The following is a 13349-nucleotide window of genomic DNA, read 5'->3' as shown; positions in this document are numbered from 1 at the left end:
ATAAGGGTTTTCAACCGGGGTATCGAGCCTACAACTGAACACAGCGGGGGGGGACTCAAACAAAAGGGTACACGACCTAAACACAACGAGACACGCTCGGAAGAAACCTAAAACAAAGGTTGAGGTACACAAAACAAAAGACACGACATACAGACGCGTTAACGAAGACGGGGGACCTCAGATCACGAGGAGCTAGTTTCTCTGGGTATTGTTTCCCACCCTTTTCTCATTTGTGATTCTCACATCACTCTGGCACTCAAGCTCAGTTTTTCTCTCAAAACCCTTTGGCTCGCTTTTTCTCTCAACTTACACCTCTCTATTCTTTATTTTCTCATTTTCCATCCCTCCCCAAGGTGATTAATGAATGAATAGGAAGTTGCGAGTTCATGCCCGATGCCGTTAGCTCACAGCTATTTCTTCTGGTGGGTAGAGTGCCCTCCTAGCAAGTATGTTGACGACGGGGGAAAGTCAGAACGCCTGACTCAACTATGTCCCTAGTTTATCATTTTGACCATTTTTTTTCGTTTTGGTTTTCTACTAAAACAGTTTTGATCAAGATGAGAGTCGGATTAACGTACTTGTTCGATTTTTGATTTGAAAACCATGCAAGTCAGGCTGTAAGCACTGAAAATTTTCCTCTTTTTGGGTCCCAGAAAATGGTCCAGTTTTGAAAAATGAAATAATTTTCGAGAAAATGTCAACCTCAGTAAAAATTCTCAAAAACTATTTTTGTAAACGGCCGCCGCCCAACGAGCGCAGAACTCATTCTCGAGATGCACAACCTCGAATCGGAGGCAATGGAAAATTGCTCCTGGCTTGGAAGGGGTGGATGGCAACGGAAAGTTGCCCCTGGTTTGAACGGCGACATCATGGCAACGGAAAGTTGCCCCTTGTCTGGATGATGCCGCAGTATATTGTAAACAGTCCTCACCAGTGATGATCACAACCGAACTTTCCCGGATACAGAGAAGACGAAGATAGTCAAAACCAATATATGGACACAGTCACTTTGAAGGTGTTGGCGACTGGACTTTGGGCTGAAATCAAAACCATTGTATGGACCGAGACGCTATGAAAGCGTCGGGGGCTGGACTTCAGAATGAAGTTTCCTACGTATCCCAAATATGGGAATCAAGCCTTACGTAGTTCCGGTTAAGGTACACTCGGGTATTTTAACCTTCACTTTTTCAGGCTCTAACTTTTGCCAAGGTGCCCGATGCGGGTTTTCGACCTTGCGAGCTTCTTTTCATTTTCCTTTTTTGTTCATTTCTTTTTCTCTTCTTTTTTTGCATTTTTTTTTTCTTTTCTTTTCTTTTCTTTTCTTTTTGTATTTTTTTGCTTTTTTATATTTTTCTCTTGCTCTAACTTTTGCCTGGGTCGCCCTTCCGGGTTTTCGGCCCAACGAGCCTCTCAAAGGGTAAAAGTGTAACAAGTCCATGCCAAATGGTTTTTGAAGTTGAAGCCTCTCTGTATCTAGGAGAACAGCTGTTGCAATGATTTGTAGGAGAATCCATCATGGCTGCTTCGCGAGCTTCTTCTGGTGAGATCTAATCTTTTTTATTCGGCTTTGGTGCCTCTTGCTCGAGGGCTGCTTCAAAACTGGCCACACGGGCCTTCTCCGATAGTTGACCGTTGAATGTTCCAAATGAGTTCGAGGTTCAAAACAAACAGGTCGAATCTTGAGGCTAAGAGCGATCCTAGGCTGCACAATCTCAAGAGCGGTTCCACACAGGTCTTCACAGGGCCGCGTAAAACATTTGTTTTTGAAAGTTTTTAAGAAAGCGACAAATCGCTCGCGCCGAAGATAGTGTGGAACCAATCTGGATCAAGCCAGGGTCCTTCCCAGTACTCACGCTAACAAGCATGATTTCATTCATTAAGGGCTTAGCATGCTTCTCTTTCTCTCAATTGATCAAATTTTTGCAAAACCAGAGGAATTCCTTCCTCTTTGTTTTTATCACCGCAGTGTTCAAAAGGAGTTTTTGAAAAACTTAGGCTAATGCAATGAGTTTGGCGTGCAGGAGAGCAGGCGAGATGTACAGTTAGCCCATTCAAATCCTCTGGCACAACTAACTTACACTGAAAGCAAGCATGAAAATGAGATAGCCACAGCTGTTTCATTCAGATTTGTTGGTATAACTGGCCCCTCGGCAGAAACAGACTGAAAAATAAAAACGGGTAATTACAAGACAAAACGGTGTTCGAGGCAACAACCCCGGAATCACCTGGTATTCTATACAAAGGGGACTGACTCGCTACAATAAGACAGACCCTTAAGCAAAAAGACTGACTCAAGACAAAGAGACAGACTCAAAACAAAAGACTGACTCGATACCCAAGCCAAAATTTACAAAGCTAGCGTTCACAGATGCTCAAAAATGCGTGCCAGACGCCACATCCAAAATATACCAAATGCCGCCCGCAGGTGGTTCACTTTCTGATTACATACTTGCAGTATCTGTGTCCTCAAAATCCAATAATTGGGTGGTAATGGACTTGGCTGAGGTGGGCGGGAGGATAACCTCGTTGTCAATAAAATCTTGCACCTCATGATGGAGGCAGAAACAATTGTCGGTAGCATGGCCTGTCTGCTAGTGGTACGCGCAGTACTGAGCAGCATCATACGTAGCGGGGAGATTCTTTGGGAGAGGCCGAGGCTCCAAGGGTTTAAGGTGTCCCCTCTCGGCAAGGATCTGAAGTGCCTTGGACAGAGGCATGTAGAGAGCATGAAAGATCCTGCGCCCTCGGGGCAGATACTTTGAAGTCTGAGCATTCTTACTAGACGCACTAGCACAAGGGTCGGCAGGCACTGCCTTGGTTTTCTGATCTTTCCCAGGTGCAGGGTTGGGAATAGGAGGAACTGTTCTGGCATGACGGGCCTATCCCGATTTTCTGACTGGCTTGAACTACCCTCAGGTGGAGTGGGGAAAGCATCCTCCACAGTTTTTGCCACAACTGCGGATATCTGTTGCTTGTTCATCCCCCCGGCTTTCAAAGCCTCGACTGCCCGCAGCAGTTGTTCAATGGGATCAGCGTCTGCCTTCATTTTATTCTTGCCTCTGGCCTCAGCCTGGTCAAGGGTTTGGGTTGCTACTTCAGAGCGAAGCCCGGTTGTTGCTGACATGTCGTAGCTGTAGCTGGAAGCCACCTCTGGCTGGCTGAGCTCTATCACAATCCACCCCAGTAGCGGGGGCTCCTGTGGTATGAAATTCCCGGCATACGGTGCCGCTGGCGGTAAAGCCGACATTCCATAGGCTAGATCGGCCATGGATCTCTGGAGGTCACCAATCATTCCCATCAGTTCGAATGTAGTGGGCTCATGAGCCTGATACAACTGGGGAGTCCAGATCGGGTGCGCGACAGGCGACCTGGGCGGATGCGACACATCAACATTGGTTTCATCCTGTAGGGTGATCCCTTGATCCAGCGTAGCTGTCATAACCACAATCTCTTCTGAATTCTGCGTCATCATAAGTCCTGCCTCAACAAGGGGGAACACTAGCTATTCTGTATTAATTCTCTGGACACTCTGAACTGAAAGGAAAAACAAACAGCATTTCAACCCAAACAGATCAACCACAGGTGTAGCCGACCAACTGCACTCTATTGCTGATCACTGTTCCCCAGAATCACTGTCCCCAAAACTGAACCTGATACCCTCAGATAACTAATTCCTCAACAACATTGATACTGGTGCCCTCGGGCCTGATACTCAAACTTGCAAACTGATATGTACGTTCCTGTAGAGATACACTCTAAAGCACATAGCAAGTAAAGAGAGCCAAAACACCCCTATGTTGGGGTAGGGTTTCCCTGTCCTATTTTGTCAGGAGCTAGGGTTCCACTATGCACGCAGCAGTTTTCAAACAACCTAACTTCGGGTAAGCAACCTATCCTAGCTTGGAATGGTCACTATGGATTTCGATATACACTAGGTCGAATGGTCGAAAAGGGTGCCCCGGTAAAACCGGGGTTTGTGTTCCCATACTGTCAGAGCCCATAACCGGTCAGCCTTATGGTCGTGCCTTGACAAGACAAGCCTCCGGCAAACCGTTCAGGAATGGCAGATGGCAAACACAGTGTCCTAGGCGCACCAATGCACATGCAATGCAAAGAGACACATAAATGAGATCAAAACAGGATATCATGAGTTCGAGTCAAGCTCTCTAAATTCCCCAGCAGAGTCGCCAGAAACTGTAGACGCGCCCGCGTGGGGCCCTTGCTACAGTTCGGACTCGATTTGTGTCACGGTTCTTAATCTGAACCAAAGAGTCCAAATCTGGCAAATTGTTTTGAGAAAACAGGTTTTTTGAAAGAAGTGCCAAACATGGACTGCTTTGCCAGATACAGAGTCGCCACCTAAATATTTTATTTTGGGGGAATTTAGGAAACCCTGACTCGGTGCCAAAGGCCACGTGTCCGTCATCACCAAAGTTGCCTCGGCTCGGGAACTTGGGTACGATTGGGGAAGGTCAGCTATGAGCACCCCCTCTCGCCCGATCAAAGATCAGCCTCTACTAACTGTGATATCTTGTTTTGAAAGCATTATGTGTTCTTATTCCAGTTATTAGCCTAGAATTACTATGTTATGCGCATAGCACACAAGTATAGACTAGATTGCCTAATTTGGAAATAAGCATTGCATATCCGTTTGTCTTAAAAAACACTTTGGAATTTGCTACTCGCAAGTAGGCTAAAATACGGATTTCAACGAGTTTTTCCAACTCAGACAATCCAACCTTCACCCACAGGCATCCAAACAGTTTATCACATAAGCATCTAGCCGCATGGTAAGCATGCTGTCATGGTAGCATTCACACGCATGCAGTATGCTAAAGCATAAAATACTTGCATCGTACTCCGTGCCAAAACAATAAACTAGTTAGCCAACATGCATGGTCCTAGTTCATGTCAAATTGACTAATGCAACGCATACAGGATGCAATTAGAGTAGGCTCGGCTAACCTAAACATGGCATGTGAAATGCAATCAATTGATGCACGTATTCAATTTGGAATTGAAGTACAAATGCAGTTAGCATGATGTACCTAGCCCAGTGCGTACGAGACAAATGCATAGATGCACGCATGCATAGCACAAGGTATGCTAATTTAAACATGACCTATTACTAACCATCAAAGCAGGTAAGTAAAAGGGAGAAAGAAGTGGGGGTTGGAAGACATACACACGCACGCACCCACACTTATTACAGATTCACCCTCGCTCGGAGGGACCAAAAGAATAATACAAATTAACTAACTCACAAGCTAATTAATTATTACAAATCACCTAATTAATTAACAAATTAACTAAGCATAAGGAAAGCAATAAAAGGGGGGCTCGGGAAGAGGGTCCGATGCGCGCGTGCTCGGGTCTTGCTCGGAAGTGCACTGCCATGCATAGGCTGCCTCTGTTTTCCCTGCTCTGCCTCTTTGAAGACTGCCAAAGTCTCAGAATTGCTTCCCTGGACATTGAGAGACACCACCGGCTGAGTAGAATAGCCACCGGCAGTGGTATGTGATCACCGGCTGTTGGTGAAGCTATCGGCCACCAATGGATTGCCGGTCGGCACTAAAAACTGCCGGTCGGCAGAGAATGTCTGCAGAACCTGCAATTGACAGCAGCAGAGGGCAAGGCATAGCATGGCGATGTAATTCAAGCAATGTATGCACCAATCCTATCCCTTATCATGTGTATGACTCAAAGGGACATTGTCCTTGGTTCTCGGACCATCAAGCGCGCATTTCAATGCGTGATGGCCCAAGAGACCAAGTGTGCACATTTTGATGTCAAATGCAATGCAAACCAACAAACCAAAGCCCAATTCCTATCACTAGATCAAGGAACAAGACATGCATGCTAGATGCAATGCAACCTAGGCATGCAAGCTAAGGATGCAACATGGGAATGCAAGATGTACATGCAAGCATGCAAACAAACATGCAAGGTAAGCATGCAAGCAAGCCAAGGATGGACTTAAGCATGATTTAGGCAGCTCTAATTAGGCCCAAAACAGTGGCCAAAAGCTTAAGAAAATGGGACTAAACACACATACACACATGCACATGTTAAAGGGCTAACGCTCAAGCACAATGGGCATCTTTTAAGTGCACTTAAAAGGGAATAATCATGGACATGGGGCATGCATTAAGCTCTGAAAATCATGCAAGAAAATGGTGCCAAACCAAGCAAACAAGATAGGCTAAACATGCAACAAATGGCCCAAGCATTCAAGGCAAGCTAATGAAGTATTGAACTACACTTGATATGACCACACATGGCAAGACTTAAATGACCAAAAAACAGAGTTTTAGCACATAAAACAAAGCCCAAAAGACCACTTAGATGGCATTTAGATGGCTTGAATTCAAAAGCATGCACAACGACCAAAACATGGAGCATACAACACAAGCTCATAAGGCATCAAAGGGGCATCCAAGGCAAGCATACAAGCATGCTAAAGGGACTGAAATGATGCTACAAATGGTGCCAAACCACTGAAACAAAGCAAGTAATGCATGCTATACACTCACACACTTAAGGCCAATAAGCCAAAAACGCAAATGAGCTATACTAAGCATGCCTTGGTTGACCCAAACAACTAAGGACAGACCTTAAACATGGCAAGATAAGCACAAATGCTTCACAAAGCTAAGCCTAAAACATGCTTGAACAATGGTTTACAACCTAAGGCATGTTAAGGCAACAAAATGGCATTACAAGGCATGTATGCTAAACAAGCATGGTGCACCAAAACCAACATACAACAATGCTATTTCATGACAAAATAAGCATAAATAATAGCCAAGACATGGTCAACATGAGGCTTAGCTAGGTGCTCATTAAAGAGGCAAAAATGGCCCTTTTCAAGGACAACAAGGAGAGGGGGTGACCCTCTCCTTCTTGGGACCTCAAGGCACCATCCTTACCTCTGAAATCCCTCAAGATTTCAGTGGTGAGGAGGCCCAAACACCAAGGTCTCGGAGCTTACACAAAATGGCACAAAATGGAGCCTTACAAGGCTTAGGAGGGGTCAAACAACCTCAAACCACAAAACACTCTATACAAACTATTTAGAGGGCCTAAAAACAGAACTTTTTTATGTTATACACTAAGCTCGAAAACAGTTCTAAGATAGACAAAAATAGTATGCAAGAATGGGGTAAAAAGGGGTAAGATTGTTACCCTTGTTGACCTTCTTCACAAATGGTGGACCAGCCCCTTCCTTGAGCTCAAAACAGCTCCAAAGCTTCAAGAACAAACCTCTGGCCCTTCAAGAACCAAGAAAAGGTGTAACACTATGTGTTTGTGTGCAATAGTAAGACACAAACACACTTATACACACACAAGAGAGAGATATAGAGATAGGATATGTATGAAACCCTAAACCTAAAACCAGAGCTCTTCTCACAAAGTTGTCTAACCCTTTTTTGTCTAACCTCTTTCAACAAGAGAGAAGACCTCTCTTTATAGAGCCTTTTGTCTTGTAAAGCTTACAAGACAAGCTTCTAAAGAGAGAGATCCCTCCATACACGTGTATGGAGGGGAGTCAAATGCAAGACAGCTGTGTCAAAATATCTGCAAAAGCAGATGCACAGTAGTCGGCCGGCCAAAGATGCGATTGACCAAAAAAAGATAGCCGACCGGCCATCTATAGTGCTGGCCGGCCAAATATTTAGCCGGTGGCCACAAAACACAGCCGATGGCCTCAAGCCACGGCCGGTGATGGGTGGGGATGGTCTACAAGCCCTACCCTGCCTCTCAAAGGCAAAACAAAAGTGTTTGGTGTCAAACCAAGCACAAAACAGTTGAGTCGAGAGGTCCTGCGACGAGGCGCGCTGCCAAGGCTTCCGGGAACTCAAGACGAACACAAACATGGATAATCACCGGGTGTTCAAACGGTGACGTCCAAGTCTTGAGGACGATCAAAAATGGGGTGTCTACACCACCGCTCCAGTTTTGTTTATTTCGAAAAGAGGTTTGGGTTATGCAGTCTATTGTGATGCCTCACGAGAGGGTTTGGGTTGTGTGTTGATGCAAGGAGGGAAAGTGGTAGCCTATGGCTCACGTCAATTGAAAATACACGAGAGAAATTACCCTATACATGACCTAGAGTTAGCAGCTGTGATTTTTGCCTTGAAGATTTGGAGGCACTACCTTTACGGTGAGAGGTTCGAGGTATTCTCGGATCATAAGAGTCTGAAGTATTTGTTTACATAGAGAGACTTGAATTTGAGGCAGATGAAGTGGATGGAATTCATTGAGGACTATGATTTTGAGTTGCACTATCATCCGGGAAAGGCCAATGTTGTGGCCGATGCCCTTAGTAGGAAATCCATTAGTGATGTAGCTTATACAGCCATCCGGGAGTGGGAGATGTTGGGTGCACTTGGAGGGTTTGATTTGCTTCTAGGCGAATCCGTTGAGGCAGCGGTCTTGTTTTCCGTTGTTGCGCAGCCTACGCTTGTGAGTCGAGTGTTAGAGGCACAGAGAGGTGACCTTGAGGTAGAATCCCTCCGAGAGAAGATCTCCAGTGGGAAGGCTGAGAAGGGTTTGACTATGTATCCCGACCTGAGTGTGAGATACCGAGACCGTTTGTTTGTGTCGGAGTCTTGCCGAGAGGAGGTACTCCGAGAGTTTCACTATTCACGCCTTGCAGTGCATCCAGGAGGCACTAAGATGTATCGTGATCTGGGTTGCTAGTTTTGGTGGCGGGGTATGAAGAGAGATGTGGCGGCTTTCGTGTCTAAGTGCCTTACTTGTCAGCAAGTGAAGGCCGAGCATCAGAGGCCAGCGGGTTTGTTACAACCCTTGCCTATTGCCGAGTGGAAGTGGGAGCATGTCACTATGGACTTCGTTGTAGGTCTTCCGAGGACTCAGCGGGGTAGTGATGCTATTTGGGTGGTTGTAGACCGGTTGACCAAGTCAACGCACTTCATCCCTATGCGCGTGAGAGATTCGATAGATCATCTTGCCGACTTGTATATTCGGGACATAGTGAGGTTGCACGGGGTCCCAGTGTCGATCGTCTCAGATAGAGATCCTCGTTTTACTGCTAGGTTGTGGCAGGTTTTGCAGAGTATCTTGGGCACTAGATTGACCTTTAGCACGGCTTATCATCCTCAAACTGACGGGCAGTCCGAGCGTACCCTCCAGATCCTTGAGGACATGCTTCGAGGTTGTGTTCTTGACTTTAGTGGGTCATGGGAGAGGCACTTGCCCTTGGTGGAGTTTGCCTACAACAACAGCTTTCAGTCGAGTATCGGTATAGCACTGTTTGAGGCCTTGTATGGCCGACCTTGTAGGTCTCCGATTTGTTGGGCCGAGGTGGGTGATGCACCTTTGTTGGGTTCGGAGTTGGTGAGGTGAGGGAAACGACGGAGAAAGTTGAACTTATCCGTAGGAGGCTTATTATAGCCCAGAGTCGCCAAAAGAGTTATGTTGACCGCAGGAGGAGGCCTTTGGCATTTGAGACGGATGATCTTGTTTTTCTAAAAATATCACCTAGGCGAGGCTTGATGAGGTTTGGGAAGAGTGGGAAGTTGTCCCCTCGGTTTATTGGTCCCTTTGAGATCCTTGAGAGGATTGGGGAGGTTGCGTACGGTTAAGCTTTACCGCCGCAATTGTCCGGAGTGCATGATGTGTTTCATGTTAGTATGCTTCGGAAGTATGAGCCGGATCCGTCCCATGTGCTGGATTGGACCGATTTGGAAGTTGACGAGGATATCTCATATGAGGAGAGATCAGCTCGGGTCTTGGATAGACGGGATCAAGTTTTGCGAGGCAAGACCATTCCATTGGTTAAAGTTTTATGAAAACATCACGGAGTGGAGGAGGCCACTTGGGAACGTGAGGTGGATGTCCGTGAGAAATATCCGGACTTATTTGTAAATGTTTAACCATGTATTGGGATTTTGTAATATTGATGAACTTTAAGAGCATTAAATATGTCTTGAGTTGTAAAACATTGTATATATTTAGATTTATGGAAGTTTATTGTAACATTTCATATGTTGAATATATTGTAGAAATGGAAAGATATCATGAACATTGAATATGATATGAAATTGTGAAAAATATGTTGAAATTGGTGAATTTCAAGGGAAGGCATGCTAACAATGCATATTAAGTATATATTGTGAAATGCCTCTTGAATAGAGATAGAATGACCGGTAATGGGTCAAGTTGTTGGGTAATGAATTGTAACATTGTTGAGAATTGAGAAAAACTTGTTTTTTTTGAAAACTTGTACTTAATTCGGGGACGAAATTCTTTAAGGGGGAAGGTTATAGCGATCCCGATTCTTTCTTCTTTGTTTGTTGTATCCGGACTTAGGTTCTGTGGAGTTGGTTGTTGTATATATAATGTTGTCATCCTTTAATTCCTTATATTTGAATTTTAGGATGTGTTGGGCAGGTTTGAAACAGGTGGGTTGTGTTTAGAAACCAAAAGTTGATGCCCAGGTTTTGGCCTTCACGCTCGAGCGAGGCTTTTGATGCTCGAGCGGGCCCTTTGTTGTTGCTCCTCCGCTCGAGCAGGCGTTTTGACGCTCGAGCGTGATTTTTCATCTCTCAGTATTTTTCTCTGTAGGTCGTTGGACGCTCGAGCAGGAGTTTTGATGCTCGAGCGTGCCCCTTTGATTTTGTCCCTCCGCTTGAGCGAGGAGTTTGACGCTCGATCGGGGACCATGGTCTGCAGAACTTCTGCAAGTGTGCAATCGAAGCTCGAGCGGCGCTTTTCACGCTCGAGCGTGAGTCTGTGTCTGAAGCTCGAGCGGGGCGTTCCACGCTCGAGCGGGGAGACTTTTATATCAGTCCGAGATCTGATTTTTGGATCACTTTTTCAACTCCTTTTCTCTCTCTTACTTTTCAAAAACTCCATTGAAGAGCTCCTCTCTCTAGAAACCCAATTTCTCTCGGTATTGATCTAGTTTGAGTGATCTCCCTCCATACTCCCTTTGTAAAAAGTGTTGTGCTTGGTGAAGGCTTCCTATCAATTTGAAAATCTTGAAATTTGGAGCACTTTGAGTTTTCATCATCTTCTTCGTTGAGCTCCGAAATTCGAGGTAGGGATAACTACTCATTTCTATGGTCTTTAACATAAACTATTGGTCATTTTGATGTAATGTTGGAGTTGGGAAATTTTGGGTGTTACGGTTCTAAAATGAAAAGAGGGGTTTTGTTTATTTGACTCATACATATGTGTTTTGGGTCTTAAAAAGGGGATTATCGATGTTGTTGTTGATATCTGAGCCTTTGGGTCAATGTTGAGAAAGAGGGAAGAAAACCCTAATTCTTGTTACGAATTAATTTATATAATTAATTTGGAATATTATGGAAATATGAATTTGAGTTGGAAATGATGAAATTGGTATAATATGAGATAGAATGGTGGAGTTGGATTTATTAATCGCTCACTTTTGAAATGTTGATTATATATCTGTTGAGGCATTTGTTATCTGTTTAGAAATAATTACTTTGGGCTATCGGTGGAGGATGGTCTTGATTGTTGTAGACAATGCATGATGATTAGGCGAACTAAAACTAATCAATTGAATATGTCATCGGATATGACAGTTGGAATAGTACATCAAATTTATGTATTGAATGATTATGTATATGATACGTGTTTATATACATTGTATTGTGTGAGAGGAGATAGGGGATGTACTCCATGGTTTAGGAGAAGATAGGAGATGGACTCTTAAACCGGATATTGTTTGGGAGGAGATAGGGGATGGACTCCATGATACAGCAAATATGTGTATCTTTTGATGTATTGATACAGCAAATCTGTGTATCATTTATGAAGTATGGAAGTGTTAATGTGATATTGATACAGCAAAAATGTGTATCTCTTGTGAATTGTGGAAGTGTTTTGATATGATTGTTATCTCATTTGAAAATGAATTGTGGATAAGGATAATGTTTTAATATGAGATACAATCTCATTTAAATTGTTTGGCCAGGTTCTGAGCCATAGTTATGAATTGAGAAATTGGATAAGAAATGGAAAATGGAATGTAACGTGGCTACTTTGGTCATGTAATTGAAATGGGTTGTAAATTGATTTATGTGAGTTAAACATTTATCAAATGCTAATGTTTTAGTTATTGCTCATATTATGTTTAGCATATCTCTATTGGGCGTTGGCTCACCCTATATGGGACATCATTTTTAGGTACAGGTAGCATGCCACCTCCATGGACGTAGCTTGAGAGGCTTGAGATCGTTTGACCTTATTTTTTCGTTCTATTTGTTGTATTACATATATATCAAGCCAAGGGCTTATTTTGTGTAGAGCTAGTACTCTTTTTTTGTAACCAAGTGTTGACTTGGAAAGTTGTAAGCCTATAGGGCATTTACTTTTGTTGTCAACATGTAATACATTTTGTAATGAATACTCTGATGAAATGTAATTATGCTTCATTCTCTTATGTTTAAGCATGTCAAGAATGTATGATATTATGGGTTTATTTTGAGGGCGTTACACATTGAATAATTTAAATCATTGAAATAGATCCGAAATAAAGTCCACTATAGGCGAACAGTACCCTCTAGTCCGTAAATACAGAAAGAAAAGCTCTCCATTATGTCTGACTTATATTTTTATAAAAAGTGGGGTAAGAATGTCATTTTCTCCATCTAACCTTGCAAAGTTCTCGTTTGGGATGTTAGCTATTTTAATAGATTTTTTAAAAAAATTTAAACTATTTTATGAGATGAAAAAGGTTGTGTTTATGATAATTTGTGATTTTTTTTATTTATTTTTCTTTTAATGATTACATAGATAGTTGTAAGAGAAAAAATAATAAATTAATATATAAAATATAACATTTTATTTTATTAATTATTTTCATCTCTTTTATCTTTATTTTAGTCAAAATCTATCATCCTAAACACCGCCTCACTAAAGTCTAAACTTGACTTTGACTTTCATAAATAGAAATCCAAAAAGAAGTTTTCTTTTGATCTTTTCGTCGAAAGAATAGGAGATAACATTATTTCAAAAAAAAAATGTCAAGGTTAAAAGAAAGTTTGATAGATGTCACATCCGTAAGAAGTAAGGCCATTTTACCTATGACGTGGTTTTCAGCTCCAGGGCAAAGCAAGAAAGTCTGTAAACTTGTCAAATCATTATATAGTTTGAAGCAAGCACCTAAATAATGGCATGAGAAGTTTGACAACGTAATGTTGTCAAGTGGGTTTAGAATCAACGAATGTGGCAAGTGTGTTTATGTTAAAGACACTGACAGAGTTTATGTCATTTTGTATCTATATGTTGATGATGTGCTCATTATAGGTAGTAATGATGAAATGATCAGAACTACCAAGAAGTTGTTAAATTCT

The sequence above is a fragment of the Camellia sinensis genome, chromosome 7 (genome assembly GCF_055761805.1).
Source record: "Camellia sinensis isolate YWXY chromosome 7, ASM5576180v1, whole genome shotgun sequence".
NCBI lineage: Eukaryota > Viridiplantae > Streptophyta > Magnoliopsida > Ericales > Theaceae > Camellia > Camellia sinensis.
This window is presented reverse-complemented; position numbering follows the sequence as displayed.